This window comes from Orycteropus afer, unplaced genomic scaffold, assembly GCF_000298275.1.
Source record: "Orycteropus afer afer isolate SDZICR_OR568_19922 unplaced genomic scaffold, OryAfe1.0 scaffold00271, whole genome shotgun sequence".
In the NCBI taxonomy this organism is placed as follows: Eukaryota; Metazoa; Chordata; class Mammalia; order Tubulidentata; family Orycteropodidae; genus Orycteropus; species Orycteropus afer.
The window spans coordinates 2,766,329-2,783,760 of record NW_006921858.1 but is presented as its reverse complement, the minus strand read 5'-3'; the positions used below and the strand labels follow the sequence as shown (position 1 = coordinate 2,783,760).

Here is a 17,432-nt window from a genome sequence, read left to right as displayed (position 1 = left end):
GGTTAGCAGTCAAGTGCTTTAGCCACTATGCTACCAGACACTCCTGGATAGGAAGACTAAAAATCATGAAAATGTCAATATTTCCCAAAGCGACCTACATGTATAATGCAGTCCCAATCCAAATTCCATCATCATTCTTTAAAGAGATGAAAAAACTAATCACAAACTTTATATGGTAAGGAAAGAGACCCCAGCTAAGCAAAGCATGACTAAGAAAAAGAACAACATAGGAGGCCTCATACTTCTTGGTCTCAGATCCTACTACATAGCCATAGTAGTTAAAACAGCCTTGTACTGGTACAGCAAAGACAAAGACAGGTAGACAAGTAAAACAGAATTGAGAACCCAGAAATAAATCCATCCACCCATGGACAGCTGACTTTTGACAAAGGGTCGAAACTCATGAAATGGGACAGAGATAGTCTCTAATAAATGGTGCTGGGAAAACTATATATCCATTTGCAGAAAAATGAAACAGGATCACACTATATAAAAAAATGAACTCAAGTTGGATCAAAGACCTGAGTGTAAAACTGAAAACTATAAAGACCATTGTCAAGGAAAAAATAGTTACAAACTTAACCAAAATGAAACCCACTGCCATTGAGTTGATAATTCTGACTCATAGTGACCCTTTTGAACAGAGTAGAAATGCCCCATAGGGTTTCCAGTGCTATAAATCTTTACAGAAACAGACTTCCTCAACTTTCTCCTATGGAGCGCTGGTTCGGACAACTAACTTTTTTATTAGTAGCGGAGTGCTTTAGTACCAACCAGAGCTCCTTAAGGCACTAATACATGGCATAAATACACTATCAAATATAACAGAAAATGCATAAACACTAGAAGACAAAATAGATGACGAGGACCTCCTAAAAATTAGACACTTAGGCACATCAAAAAATTTCACCAAAAGAGTAAAACAAGAACACTTCACCAAAGAAGACATATAAACAGCCAACAGACACATGAAGAAATGCTTGAGATCATTAGCTATTAGAGAAATGAAAATCAAAACAACAAGGTATCATCTCACCCCAGCACTAATAGTAAAGTTCAAAACAACAGAAGACAACAAAGCTAATGAGGGTGTAGAGAGACTGGAACTCCCACACGCTATTGATGGGACTGTAAAATGTTGCGACCACTGTGGAAAATGGTAAAAAAAAAAAAAGTGGTATGGCACTTCCTTAAAAATCTAGAAAGAGAAATACCATATGATCCAGCAATCCCACTAAGAGATGCATAAGAAGAGCCATGACAATAATAGATATATGCACACCCATGTTTGCCACAGCAGTATTCACAATAGCAAAAAGATGAAACAACCTAGATGCCCATTAACAGAGAAATGATCAACAAACTATGGTATATACACACAATGGAATACTTTGTAACTTTAAAGAACAATGATGAATCTGAGAAACATCTTATAAGGTATATGGATGAACTTGGAGCCCATTATGCTGAGTAAAATTAGTCTATCACAAAAGGACAAATAATGTATGAGACCACTATTGCAAAAAGTCAAGGAAAGGTTTCACACATAAAGAAATATTCTTTGATAGTTACCATGGGCGGGTGGGGAAGGGAGGGTTAACTACTAACTAGAGGATAGGCACATATTAATTTGGATAAGGGGAAGATAATACACAATAAGGAAGAGGTCAGCAATGTGGTAAAACCTTCAGGAAAACCCCATCCCTCACTATAGACATGAGAACTCACAGTGGAGAAAGACCTTATGAATATAAGGAATAGGGGAAAGCCTTTAATCGATCCACAACTCTAATTTCACATGCAAGAATTCACCCTGGAGAGAAGCCTTATGTATGTGAGGAATGTGGGAAAGCATTTAGTTGTTCCTCACACCTTGCTGTCCACAAAAGAATTCACACCTAGGAGAAGCCTTATGAATGTCCAGAATGTGAGAAATCCTTTCGTAGTTCCTCAACCCTTGCTACACATATAAGAGTTCACAACGGAGAGAAGCCTCATAAATGTAAAGAATGTGGGAAAGGCTTTTATCGGTATTACTGCCTCGCTGGCCATTTAAGAAAGCACAATGGAGAGAAGCCTTATGAATGCAAGGAATGTGAGAAAGTGTTTACTCATTATTCATCCCTTGCTAGACATATAAGAACTCATAGTGGAAAGAGGCCTTAAGGATGTGAGGAGTGTGGGAAAACCTTTAGTTTGTCCTCCTCCCTCTCCAGACATGTAAGAACTCACAGTGAAGAAAGGCTTTATAAATGTATTGATTGTGGAAAAGCCTATAAAATTTCCTCAGTCCTTACCAGAAAAAAGTTTACACTTGAGAGAGACCTTATGAATGTAAGGAATGTGGGAAAACCTTTTATCAGTCCTCCCACCTCACTAGCCATTTAAGAAGGCACACTAGAGAGAAGCCTTATGAATGTAAGGAATGCAGGGAAGCCTTTAGGCACTCCTTATCCCTCACTAGTTATAAAAACTCACAAGGAGGCCTTATGAATCTAAAGAATGTTGTAAGTCCCCTAGTAACTCCTTACACCTGGCTAGAATTACAAGAGCACAGAGTGGAGAGACTTCAGGAATATACGGGATGTGGGAAATCCTTTAGTGAGTCCTCATCCCTTACTGGGAGTTCTGGTAGCATAGTGCCTAAGGCACTTGACTGCTAACCAGAATCCTGGATGTTCAAACCCACCAGACACTCCTTGGAAGGAAGATGAGGCAATGTACTTCCGTGGTGATACTGCCTCGAAAATCCAAGGAGGGGTCGCTATGAGTTGGGTCCGATTCGACGGCATGTAACAACAACACCAACAACAGCACAAAATAATCAAGGAAAATGCTGGGAGGAGTACAAGAGTTAAAGGCAATGGAGGTAAATACTAATTCACACACAATCCTTTAATAACGATAATCTATGAGTGGATATATACATACATATAAAAGCTGAACAGATGTGGGAAAGAAAATGGGACTATACCCATGAATATATATATATATATATGTATTTGACACAGGATATTTCTATGTATGTATTTACATATACTGCAAATATATCCATAAATAGAGCATACAGAGAATGAAGTTATGAAAATTTCTTAGCTTGGTAGCATAGTGCCTAAGGCACTTGACTGCTAACCAGAAGGCTGGAGGTTCAAACCCACCAGCCACTCCTTGGAAGGAAGATGGGGCAATCCACTTCCGTAGTGATACTGCCTTGGAAACCCAAGGAGGGGTCGCTATGAATCAGGTGTGACTCGACGGCACATAACAACAACAAAATAACCAAAAACCCTAATGGAATGAGTCACTGGGCCTGGGAACTCAGGACCATAGTCTTAGGAGATATTAAGGTCAATTGACACAACATTGTCCACAAAGACATCCTACTTTAGTGAGTAGCGACTAGGGTCTTCACAGCTAACGAGTGTCTTCTAAGGTGCAACTATTAGTCCCTACTTGTGTGGAACAAAGAAAAGTGAATAAAATCAAAGACAAATGGAAACAATTAGTCCAGAAGAGTAATGGACCATAAGAACCTTAGCCTCCACAGCCCTGAGACCAGATGGTGCCTGACTACCACTACCAAGTGTTCTGAAAGGAATTACTGGAAAGAGCGGGAGAAATATGTGGAACAAAACTCAAAATCATTTGAAAAAAAAAAGGACCAGACTTACTGTCCCAGTAGAAACTGACGGAAACTCCAAGACTATGGCCCTTCATCATCCTTTGCATCTAGAACTAAATTCACTCCTGTGGCTCAATTTTCAGTCCAACAGTAGTCTACAAGGTGAACAACTCTAGGAAGGTGCATACTCTTTAGAACAATCAACTATTCCTGATCAAAAGGGCAGCATTTGCCCAAGGACAAAGTTCAGAAGGCAGGAAGGGTTAGGAAAAAAGGAGAAATGGAAATAAGAAACACAGGGAGGGAGTAGGAGGAGTGAGGAGGTTACAGTGAGGGGATTACAATTGATGATTTGAAGCACAATGTATGTGAATCATTGAATGGAAAACTGATTTGCGCCGTAAACTTTCACCCAAATCACAATAAAAAAGTTTTTTTTTTTTTTTTTAAAAAAGCAGAATATATAATATACTAAGAATAAGTGAAAAAATGGAAGTGAAAGAAAAATAAAGATAAGAAAGTGGTGTGGGGCCCAGAATGAAGTTAGCATTTAGAGGTTTGCCGGTAAGTACCTGAAATGTGAGCTCTACAAAGGGAGGGATTTTTTTTAATGCCTTTTTCATTACCATGTAATCACCTAGAATAGTCCCTGGCACTCTGATAATATTTCATAAATAGTTATTGTATAAATGTTGAATAAATTGGATTTCAAAATTCTTCATGGAGTCCCTTAGTGATGCAAATGGTTAATGTACTTGGCTGGTAACTGATAAATTGGTTGTTTGAGATCATCTAAAGTTGTCACCAAGAATTATATTTGACTCAATGGCAACTTTTTTTCTTTTCCAGTATCCTTAATAGAATCTCCTTATATAGAAAATAATTTTACCAAGATGACTATTGAATCAAAAATCAACATATGATCCATCATTGTCATGGTGTTCTCTTGCAGTTTATGAAGCATCTTTAAGCACTTTTGTACATTCCATGCTTTTTCTTACTTGTTTTCTTTATTCTCAGCTTATTTTCAGTCAGTTATTTCTTCTGAATTGTTAGTATTAGAAAATAAAATTATGAAAGTGCCTGATGATAGAGGTAAAGCAACTAAATTAAAAGTATATTCAAAGACTTTACTTTCAGGGATCATTTCTGTAGTTTGTTACTAGAGAAGTTGGAAAAACTAGGGGAAAATTTAGGGGCCCTACTATATGGTATAAATAGACTATCAAGCATAACCCAAAATGCACAAAGAGTAGAAGAGAAACTAGACGAATGAGACCTTCTAAAAATTAAATTTTTATGTGCTTCCAAAGACTTCACCAAAAGAGTAAAAAGAGAACTTACAGATTGGGAAAAAATACTTGGCAACAACATATTTCACATGAGACTTACATCTAACATTTATAGAGAGCTCCAACACCTCAACAACAAAAAGACAAATAACCCAATTAAAAAACGGGCAAAAGACATGAATAGACACTTCACCAAAGAGGATACTCAGGTGGCCAAGAAACACATGAAGAAATGTTCACGATCATTAGCCATTAGAGAGATGCAAATCAAAACAACAAAATCCCATCTTGCCCCAGCACTAGTAGCAAAGTTCAGCAAGACAGAAAATAACAAATGCTGGCAAGATGTTCACCACAGCACTATTTAAAATAGTAAAGAGATGGAAACAACCTAGGTGCCCGTCAATAGAAGAATGGATAACCAAAGTATGGTACATACACACAATGGAATACTATGCAACTCTAAAGAATAACAGAATCTGTAAAACATTGCATAACATGAATGAACTTGGAGGACTCTATGCTGAGTGAAATAAGTCCGTCACAGAATGACATATATTTTATTAGTCTGTGTTTATGAAAAGTCAAGGAAAGGTTTATATATGGAAGGAAAGTTTCTTTGTTGGTTACCAACAAAGGAGAGGGGAGGGAATACTGCTAGATAGGTAAACACAAGTATTGATTTAGGTGAAAAGAAGGGCAATGTACCAAATGTGAGTGATCGATACAGTGGCATTGAGGAAGAAAAAGACAGAGAGATACATGGGAGATACAGGCAACAAAGATGAACTCTTTTGCACGTACTGTGTTGTCAGTGATGGCAAACATTGATCTACAGTGGATAGATGGGTGGACAGGCTGAACAATCAGGTGTGTCTATGCAGGAGGGAATGTGCCCATGACTATATGTAGGGTTGGAAGATGATGCATCTACAATCATATCTGTATGTTTTGTAAGAATGTCCACGTATATAGTGGAAATGACAAGAGACAAGAGATTGTAGTCACTTCTTGACCACAGCCAGCTACCTGGAGGGAGTGAGTAGTTGGACCTGTGGGCTCGGGACCATGGTCACAGGGGACATCAAGCTCAACTGGCATAACATACTACACAAAATCACTGTTCCACATCCTAATTCAGCAAGTAGTGACTGGTATCTTATAAGCTTGCAAGCGGCCATCTAGATACAACGATGGGTCTCCCTTTATCCAGAGCAAAGAAGAATGAAGAAAACCAAAGATGCATAGGAAGAATTAGTCCAAGGGACTGGTACACCAATGTGATCCTCAGCCTATATAACTATGAGACGGGAAGAACTAGATGGTGCCGTCTACCACTGTCAACTACTCGGAGGGGGATCTTTGTAGGAGATCCTGGATAGAGTGGGAGTATAATGTGGAACAAAACTCAAAGTCATAAAAAAAAAAAAAAAAAGACCAGGTTTGCTGATCTGGTAGAGCCTTATGAAATCTCTGAAACTATGGCCCTAGCTGCCCTTCAGGTCTGGAATTGAACCACTCCTCTGGCTTCCAGCCAAACAAAAAACAGGCACATGAGCTGAACATTTACATTAGGTAGATACACTCCTTGGAGAGATCAATCATGGGAGAATAGAAGGGCTGTGTATGCACAGGGAGAAAGCTCGGGGGGCAGGAGTGCATGGGAGGGAAAGACACAGGTAAGAGGTAACTATGGGGAGGAACTGGGAAGAGAACTATTGCACTGTGGGAAATCGCAGTGAATGTCAGGAAACAAAGTGTACGTGAACTGCCATATGAAAAATGAACAGACTAAGGGAATAAAGAGTGACCTAGACACAGGTATAGCAATTTTAGATAAAGGGAGGTCAAGGAAGTCTTCTTTCTCTGTGTAGGGGTATTTCAGCAAAGTACTAAAGAAAATGATAAAACTGTGCAAAAATTTAGGTGAAGAACATAGCAAGCACAAAAACTTTGAGACAGAAGCTGGCCATTAGAAATGTTCTTTTATTATTGTTTTTATTTTGGAAAATTAAAAAATGTATGGTGATATTACTAATAAACTGCAGTCCTAGCCTGTGCCCTGAGGGCAGAAATCCTTTCTTGCTCTTCAGTGCATTTCTACAGGACTTGGCACACAATAAATGCCTAGAAAAGATTTAATAATATATTGGCTAAAACTAATTTTTTTTCCCAAATGTTTAGTCAGTGAAATAAGGAATATAATATTAGAAGTCTGTATTTTTTTACACAATTAATTTTTTTCTTTTTTTCTTTTCAAATACAAAGATGTATTTTCTGATTATAGGCAAAAAAAAAAAAAAAAACAGTAAGTAAAAATTAGCCATTAAACAAATAAATGATACCACCCATAATTCATCCTACTTGAATATAGTCACCAATAATTCTCTGATTTAAAAAAGACAAACACACAAAAAACTAAGATAGTCCCTAAATTCTAAAACTGTGTGCCTGCATGCTTATACTCATTGGACAAATTTATACAGTTTTCCCTTAGAAACACCAGAGTTATCAGGATATGTGAAAGTGGTGCTTGGCAGTATCATTTTCAGTTGATTCATTATTTTTTGGCAAAATTATTTTCTCAATCAGGTTGTTACTCTTATTCAATAGGCATTAATTTGTGACCATTCTAGTCAAGGACACAAGAGAAGGGTTTTTCTCTCTATGAGACTAGTGGCTAACAGAGAGGGATGTTATCCAAACAAGAAGTGGAACTTCATACAGCTGTTCCAGGATTTAAAAGTATTTTTGTGGGATTCAAGGGTATCACTTCTAAAGGGTTCCCTGGTCTTTGGGCAAGGCTGCATTGCACAGTTCACAGGTTTTTATTGCTGAACTTAAAGGCCTTCATTGTGCTCTGGTGCAACATGAGTCCTCAAGACCTAACCAAAATCAAACTCACTGCCGTTGAGGCGGATCCGACTCATTGTGATCCCTCTTTGGGTTTCCAAGGCAGTACCACTACGGAAGTAGATTGGCCAATCTTCCTTTTGAGGAGTGGCTGGTGGATTTGAACTGCCAGCCTTGTGGTTAGCAGTCAAATGCCTTAGGCACTATGCCACCAGAGCTCCTGAGTCCTCAAGGGGTGAAGTCATATATAGCTTTGCCTGTTCTGATTTGACACAGTGACAAAGACTTTTAAAAACATATCTGATATATGAAATTTTTTAATTCCATAAAGCTAAATTAGGAGTTCACTTGTTACTTTGCAAAAAAGTGTCTTCATTGATGTCACTCTAATCCTTTTGTGATCCAGAGTCAAAAATCCTGCTCTCCCCTATGAACTAGTTTTTACTGACCTACGTTCTCTACTTTGTATGTATTTCATGCTTTTACTCCCTAATTCTTTGATTCAAGCTATTCTCTGCCGGAAATAGCCTTTCTACCATCACCATATGTGAAAAATCTACTTCTTCAAGATCCACCATTAATCCTGTCTCCTCTATGAAGCCTTCCTCTGAATTCCCACAACACTTAATCTCTCTTGCTTCCTTAGCACTTTCTTAGTTTATAATTATTTATATAAGTAAACAATTCTTTCCCCTCTACCCTGTAATTCAGTATGTTAAGGAATACAGTTTTATTTATGAATCTTCCTCAGTGTCCAGCACAGTGTCTCACATTATTTATAGTCACTTTGAGGAATTGAATACATTTTATGAAAGGACTGATACATTAGTTGCTAATCTTGTTCATATTGATAAATTAAGCGTACACTTACTTGATCAGAGTCAAGTTCTTGTGTAAAGTAAGGTACATAACAGTACTGAATTTTCTCTGGAATGAACCTGTGGTGTGAATGTCCATCAATTAAAAGTCAGTGTCATCATTTGTAGATCCTAAGCTTCCAACAGCACTTCTGTCTCAAACAGTAAGTTCATGGCTTATACCTTAAGAAAAAAAACCTGTACATCCAGAGATTTCTTGACTATATTGGACCACTCACTTCCAGATAGCATCCAAGATCCAGATAGATCTTTCCTCAACTCATTGAAGTTTCACTTTTTTCATTTTAAGATGGAAGATGTTGAAGCCCAGAGAAGTTAATTGAACTTGTCCTAATTCATAAAGCCTAAGAAGTAGGGGATCCCTGGTGGCACAGTGGCTAAGCACGTATCTGCTAAGTGAAAGGTTGGTGGTTCAAGCCGACCAGTGGGATCCGCAGGAGAAAGATGTGGCAGTCTTCTTCTGTAAAGATTTCAGCCTTGTAAGGAGAGGTAAGAAAAAAATGTAGAACAGAATTCAAAAGTGAAAACAGACCAGACTTACTGGTCTGATAGAGCTGAGTAGAACCCTTGACACTATGACCTTCAAGCCTGGAACTGGACCTACCCCCAGGGATCAACTCTCAGCCAAGCAAAAGTCAGGCCTATAAAGTGAGTATACACTGGGCAAGAATGCACTTCTTAATACAGTCGACCATAAGAGACCTAAAGGCATGCATTTGCCCAGAAACAAAGCTCAGAAGGTAGGAAGGAGCAGGAAAGAAGACGAATGGAAACAGAAAACCCAGGGAGAAAGTGGGAAGAAGGGATTGCAACCAGTGTCATGGAACAAAATGTATATAAATTGTTGAATGGAAAATGAATTTGCTCTGTAAACATTCACCCAAACTACAGATAATAAAAATAAAAATAAATTACAGCTTTGGAAACCTTATGGGGCGATTCTCTGCCCTGCAGGGTCACTGTGAGTCATACTTGACTCGAGGTGAACGAGTTTGGTTTTTGTTTGTCAGGAAGTAACAAAACCAAGGTCAGATTCAGGTGCTAACTGTAGGAAGTAACTCAACCATGAAGGTCAGTGTTTGTACAAACAGCTACCAGAAAAAGAATTCATCAGTAAGCTGTATAATCTAAGCAGGACAACATATTAAAGAAACCAAATATATTTTAACTTTGCCAGCTAGCCAATTGCCAAGTATCTCTTGTGATTTATTATCCAAATGAAATATCAGCTTTGTAGGTGAAGTATTTGCAAAACTGAGCTGTTTATAGGCAGAATAGCATGTACATTCCATTTTAACTGCTTCCTTTCCTTCAGTGTTTTAAATCAGACTTGTTGATTCAATATGCAGTCTTCTACTGACCTCAGTATCATACTTCAAAAGACATTTGTGTCTGTGTGCGCAGTATCATTAGTGGGAGCTATTCATCAGCCCATTGTTGCCATATGTGTGAGGAATACAGCAGGAATGAAATAACTGGTAGGCCAGAATATTGCAGAATACAAATATTCTGTAATACCTGCATTTATGTGGTGGCACTTAAAATCCCGGGGATTTTTTTTGGTTTTTGTTTATTTTTAACATTGAGAATCATGAAAATTGACAAATATGAAACTTTCAAATATACAGATATGAAAATTGACAAATATAAAATTTTAAATCTTAAACAATCATAAAAATAGACAAATATAAAATTGAGACAGTCCTAATTTCTTTCATGCTGTTGTTTCAGCTATTATATCTTATAAATCATGTGATACTTTTTTTTTAACCCATTTGACATTTTAATATAGGAATTGCTCACATTAATTTTTTTTGACGTCCCTTTGAATTCTTATGTCATAGCTCTATGGCACAGGAATGGATTCATAAAATAAAATATGGATAACTTTGATTTTACATGAAAAATAGTTACGTTGTTGACTTTGCAGAAGAAAGAAATTTAGAAGTATGAGCCATTTGTTATAGTCAGGAATGATACTTCCTAGAATCTTTAGGTGTAAAAATGACGTTAATTTAAGGCAGTTTCAGTTTGTTGAATTTATGATAAAAGTGAACGTTAGAAAGATCACATTATGACTTCTGTGTTTAATTAGCCTTAACATAAATTTCACTTAGTACTATGAAAAAATGTCACTTGTTTATTATCCACTGCTGAAACAGATACTGCCTACAGACATAATTATTCTTGTCAAAAGTACAAGTTGACAGATTTTTGGTTGTATTAGATTTTTGGTTGTATTAGATTCAGACATTGAGTTCATTGTAACAGAAAAAAATAGCATCCTTTTATTCAGCAGGGGAAGGAAGGGGAATAAAATGAGGTTTTCTGTTTTCCAGAAGACATTGTGGTTGTTTGTTAGGAAAAAAAAAAATTTTAAGCAACCTTAATCAGAAATTTTGGTCTTTATTATAGAGAAAAAATAATGACTAATTTATCTGATAAGAAAGCCTTATTATAAAAAGCTGTGTAGAATTAAATCAATAATAACAGTCATAGTGAACCTCAGATCTTGAAACTAACACAATGAAAAAGAAATACCTTGGTATGAAAAGTAGAGTCACTGATTGTTGAAAAGGAGGAAGGCTGAGAGGGTGATAGATCCCTCAAGTAATTCTCCAAATAAAAGTAATAGTTATAATGGAACTTTCTTTAATTTGAACTCTTAATCCACTTTTTTCTCCCTCTACACAGCTTTTACATGAAGGAAGTAAAAATAACAGATGTCCTTGAGGACTTTGTATGCTCTAGGGAATTAGTCACATTCAGTTAAAAGTTTTACATCCTCTCCTTCTGATATATATTGTCCCAGATAATAATAATTAACATTTGAGATCATGGATCCTCTATTCTCCTTACCCAGTATATCAGTTCACATTCTAATTTCTAAGCAACAGAAACTTCCTTTTGCAATTTAAATTAAAAATAATTTATTAGAATGTAGCTCTCAAAATCACTAATGGGGCTAGAGACTCTGGAGCTATGCAGCCAGGGACAGGTGCAAAATGGATGCTACTGAACCATTCTTACGAAGATACCAATGTTATTTAGTTTGCACTACTGACATGGCTAGCCCTGGACAGTAGACCCCATTTCTAAAACCACTTCCCCAAGATGCCAATCTTATTGCAGACACCTCCACTGCTAACAGAGAGCGCTCACTTGTTTTTTTGTGACATGAGTGGGTACAGCTAGTTGGCAGAGGCTTGGTTGCTGCCCATCCCCTAGTTTAAAGGAAGTCTGGTAGGAGAGCACCTAGTATTTTCTATTACTATGAAGACATAAGAACTCTGCATCTCACCAAGACTCAAAATGTTAGAGAGTCCTACAAATATAGAAAGGGAATTTAGATACTTGGTGCCAAAAAGAAATGACAAATGGCTACTTCATCCCTTCCTTTGATTGTCCCACATCAACACATAATCTGCCCCATGCTTCATCCTATACATACCCCATAATAAAATGCCATAAATCAGCTCTCATTCTTTTATTGACTAGTACACTTACCCTTTGTCCAAAAGAGAATCAAGCTGAAGTCTTATCAGTGACTGTGACTAGTTCCAAGTCCAGGATTTTCTAGATAATACTCATTACTCTAATTCCATCACATGATCCCATCTTAATATTCCATAACCTATAGTTGTTGTTGTTGTTATGTGCCATCGAGTCGGACCCAACTCATAGCGACCCCTCTCTGGGTTTCCGAGACAGTATCACTACGGAAGTAGATTGCCCCATCTTCCTTCTGAGGAGTGGCTGGTGGGTTTGAACCACCAGCCTTCTGGTTAGCAGTCAAGTGCCTTAGGCACTACACTACCAGAGCTCCTATAGAGGAAATCCTAAAATATACTGGCACCACACATAATGTGTAAATTTGGGGGATAAAAGAAGAGAAAGGAAGAGGAACATTCAGTCATCTATTTATACAATTTCTGTTGATCTCCAGTATGTACCAGACAATGGTAATTACTGCAATTAGCAAATATTTATTGTATCTGCCAGTCACTAAGTATGTCTTTCCACCTGTACATTCAGCAGATTTGGAAATAACCACAACATGAGCTTAGTATTCCAGTAGACTATAAGATGTCTAAGTGGTGATGTAATTTTGCAGGTTCTACCACCAAATGTTCACTTTAGTTTTGGTTCTCTTGCCCTTGTCACAAGGAACAACTCTTTGTCACACACATAGAAAGTCCTGGTTTTTAGTCTGTTCCTTTAATTAATAATAAAGGAATCTAAACTTGTCGTTTATTCATTAAGTTCAGCAGCACTAGCAGAAAGACCAGTTTTCATTTCACTGTCTGTATGCTTTCATACTGTTCTATGTCACAATAGTCCCTACACTAAAATCTTCTTAGGGCACTTTGGTCTGCCAGGTGTCGACATACAGTTTCTTACCGGGCTAGATATTAAATGTTTTTGACTTCCAGTCCATATAATCTCTTTCAGAAGTACTTAACTTTGTTGGTGTAGCTTAAAACAGGAACAAACCACAAATAAATGAATGGGTGTGGTATGGTCCAATAAAACTTTACATAAATAGGCAGGCCATATTTTGCTGATCCCTGTAAAAGTGTTTTGATTAACCAGTTTGCCATTATAGGACATGAACTGTCTGCCAGAGCCCAGTCCAGAAAATACTCTGGGTTTCCGCTACCTTTGGCCCTACCAAGCCAAACAGTCAAATCTGAGTTTTCCCCCTATTTCCCAGACAATTTATGACTTGCAATCACTCCTAATATCAATTTCTAAATCAATGAAGTTGCTTAGTAGTAACCGCAGAAACATGCTGTATTTTGTTAATAAGAAAAAAAATAATTAAGGATAATTTTGGACTTTAATTTTTTATTAGGATATTAAAATTCACCAGAGACCATTATTTTAGCCCTAACAATAAGAACAAACTGGTTAGTATACAAAATCATAGTTATTTAAGGCCCATCAGAGAGCAGAAGATTCAAAGAAACCTAAATGAACTAAATTCTTCCTGGGACAGAAGGGAGCCATAATTGATTTTATCACTGGCAGAAGAGCAGGAGGAGGAGGAGTAATTTGCCATAAAAACACCACCCACCAGTTGCTGTCAGGACTATTCTGACTCCTGGTGACCCTGTGCATGTCAGAGTAGAGTTATGTACCATAGTGTTTTCAGTGGCTAATTGTAGGGAAGTAGATTGCTAGGCCTTTTTTCCAAGCATCTCTGAGTAGACTCGAAACTCCAACCTTTCAGTTAACAGCCAAGCACGTTGACTGTTTACACCACCCAGGGGCTCCTTACCATAGAAGGGGTAAAGTACAACTAACCAAACTTAATTTTTTTGTTTGTTTAATTAAATGGCTATATATTGTTTGGCAAGATATGTGAGAATCCCAAGGAGACCTAGACACAGAGTCAGTCTGCAGCCACTCACCAACTGTTTCCCAGGACCTTCGTGTACTGCAGAGAGATAATATACCAAAGGCTAGGAGCAGTATAGAAGACCAGAGAGAGATCCCTGAAGTGTGCAGGGCTTTTTCCAGCTACTAGGCCAAAGTTTTCAGAAGACTGGGAACAGGGCAAGAGGTCTGAGAGACCCCATCTGAGTTACTCTCCACCTCCAGCACATGCAAAGCAATAGGGTTCATATGTCTGAGGATGTGGCCAAAGAAGTGGGGGGGGGAATCGTTTAAGGTACTCTGGACCTTCAGTATGTGCTGAAGGCCTACTGCGGGCTGGAAGAAGATCAGGAAATCTGAAAGTAATTTCTCTGAGGTGGTCCCAGATCACCAAATGTACTGCATAGGCAGGAAGTAGAACAGGAATGCTGAGCAAAGTCTCTCAAAGGCCCTCTGTGCCTTCACCAAGAGCAGTGTATTTGCTTTGCAAAGGTTTTAGGTAGAGCAGCAGGATGGAGAAAGCTGGAGTGATACTGGAGGGAGAAGAACAGTGCACAAGAGGCTGGTAGCTGAACTATAAAGTAGAAGGAGATCTCCCACAGTTTGAAAAGCTAGTCTCTAAAATATAAAGCATAAAGAGATATTCATGCTTTTATTAGTGCTCAGACACAAAGTCCTGATCCTACCCACAAGTCATATGAAGGCAACATGGAATTGAATCTAAGTAAAACTACAGCAAAACGGAGAGCAAGCTCAACTACAGACTACTCAGACCCCAAACTAGAGACCTGATGGGAGAAAGGGTGTGCCCTTTATGTGTTACTTATTTCAATCTTTGTTGTTCCTTTATAGGCATTGTTTGCTATACAAACTAAAAGATAGACAAAAATGCAAAAAATATGACATATGTCATGGAATGAAATGACCTCAGGGGTTTTAAAATAACTGTAATAGATATTAAAGGATCTAGTTGAAAAGGTAGAAAATATGCATGAAGAAATGGAGATACCAACAGAAAGATGGAAACTATAAAAAGAACCAAATGGAAATGCTAGAAATGAAACTGCAGTATTAGGAATAAAGGAGTTGCTGTTATGGTTTAATGGGAGACTGGATATAGGCAAAAAAAGGGTCAATGAGTAACTTGAGGTCAAATAAAAAGGAATTATCCAAACTAAAACACAAACAGAAAAGATAATGAAAATAAAATGGAATAGAGTATCTGAGATTTATAGGGCAGTATTAGGTAATCTAATGTGCATGTAATAGCAGTCCCAGAAGAAAGAGGAGAGAGAGAATGGTATAGTAGAACAATATGAAGACATATTAGCCAAGATTGATGAAAGATGCCAACCTACAGATTTGAGAATCTCAATGAATGCCAAGCAGAATACATAAAAAGAAAACCTCACCTAGACACGTCATCATCAAAATGCTGAAAACCAAAGATAAAAAGAGATTCTTTAAGCAGTCAAAGAAATAAAGATGCATTACCTACAGGGGAATAATAATAAAAATGACACTGAATGCTCTTCACAGTGATGGAACCCAGAATGCAGTGGAATGATAGACTTAAAGTGCGACAGAGAATTCTTTATCTAGTGAAAATATCCTTTGAAAAGAAGGTGAAAACAGACATTTTAGACAGGGCAAAGCTGAGATAATTCATCATCAGAAAATATGTACTACAAGAAATGCTAAGAACTTCCTTAGAATGAAAAAAGATGATAGTAAATTGAAGTCCCGATCTATAGGGAAAAATAATACTAGAAAGGGTAAATATTTTTAAACGTACCAATGTATAACTCAAACTCAGTGTCCTCATCAGTTCCAACTCAGCAACCCCCATTGAGTTTCCAATTATGTTTCAATAAAATGTATTTAAAAAAAACTATAGGCACAAAAGTCAGCTTAGTGTTGCCATGTACAGAGGGTCAAGGGGGGAAATTGACAGCAAAGGGGCAGAAAGGAACTTTTTTATAAAAAATTTTTATAAAAGTTTTGGTGGCTGTATGACTGTAGGGAGCTCTGGTGGTGCAGTGCCTAAGCCATTTGACTATTAACCAGAAGGTTGGCAGTTCAAACCCCACCAGCTGCTCTGCAAAAAGATGAGGCAGTCTACTTCCATAAAAATTTACTGCCTTGGAAACCCAATGGGAGTCGCTGTGAATCAGAATCAACTCAGTGGCAAGGAGTTTGGTTTGGTTTATATGACTGTGTAAACTATACCTAAATAAACTTGATTTAAAAGAGAAGAAGGGGGGGGGGGACACAAATTATGAGTATTAGGAATAGAGAATTCTTCTTTTAGCCAAGGTGGAATGACAGGAGCCAGATCCCTGAGCATGATACTGAGAGAACCAAAGTTAGCCATATGATTTCCCCAACTCACTATTTCGAGAGAGTTTCCAGGCCATGGTTCAGGGAAGGAGAACTGAGGCAAAGCCCAGTGAACTACATGAATTGAAGAAATGGAGATGGGAGTCTGGGGAACTGGATGTGGCTAAAGTTCACAGGACCAGATACCTGAGAGGAAGGAGCTGCACAAAAATAACTCTGGAGAACTGAAGAGGCCTCTTTGAGTGTCTGCAGCTGAGTGCCGATAAGCATATGCATGCTAGGAAACTACTCAGAGCCAGGGAAAGAACCAACTGAAAGGATTAGAGGGAAATGGGGCTTGATGCTAACACAGTGCTAGGAATAGTGCCTATTTCCACCAGACTGGAAGTCCTCATAATTCATGAGAGCACTGTTATAGTCCCACCTAAAAAGCAATCCAAACCCACTGTCATCGAGTTGATTCTGACTCATAGTGACCCCCATTGGATTTCCAAGGCAGTAAATCTTTATGGAAATAGATTGTCCTGTTTTCCTTCTGCAGAGCAGCTGGTGGGTTTGAACCACTAACCTGCTGGTTAGCAGTCAACTGCCTTAGGCACTGCACCACCAGAGCTCCTTATGGTCCCACATAGAAAATCTAAAACAAGACCCAAAAAGATCAAGCTGGTTCCAAGTAATTTGACTGTATCTCAAACCAAGTTCAAGAATATTTATAGAAAGACACAATTATCCAGCTTGGTCATATGTACAATGTGTGACATCCAATCAGAAATTACCAGGCATATAAAGAAGCAGGTAAATATGATCCAGAATAAGAAGAAAATTAATAATTCATAACTAGAACAGTAAAATAGTTATTTTAACTGTGTTCCAGATGTTCAAAAAGTTAAGAGGAGGAGGCGGGGCAAGATGGCGGACTAGGCAGAAGGATTGCACAGACCCTCTTCAACAAAGAAAAGGGAAACCAATAAATACAGACACAGAAGATAATCTTGGACCCCCGAGCCTTGAAGGAAAGGATGCAGATTTGGACTAAACCCCAACTAGCAGAAGAATTTCCGTGAAAAT

General features: G+C 38.0%; 1 protein-coding gene and 1 pseudogene across 1 annotated transcript in view; both read left to right on the top strand.

The window, feature by feature from the left end:
- DIP2C (disco interacting protein 2 homolog C) overlaps positions 1-17,432 on the top strand; it is a 412,525-nt gene that overhangs the window by 325,513 nt on the left and 69,580 nt on the right. The gene's annotated exons all lie outside the window — the stretch shown is intronic.
- Positions 4,747-4,815, top strand: LOC122150974 (annotated as a pseudogene).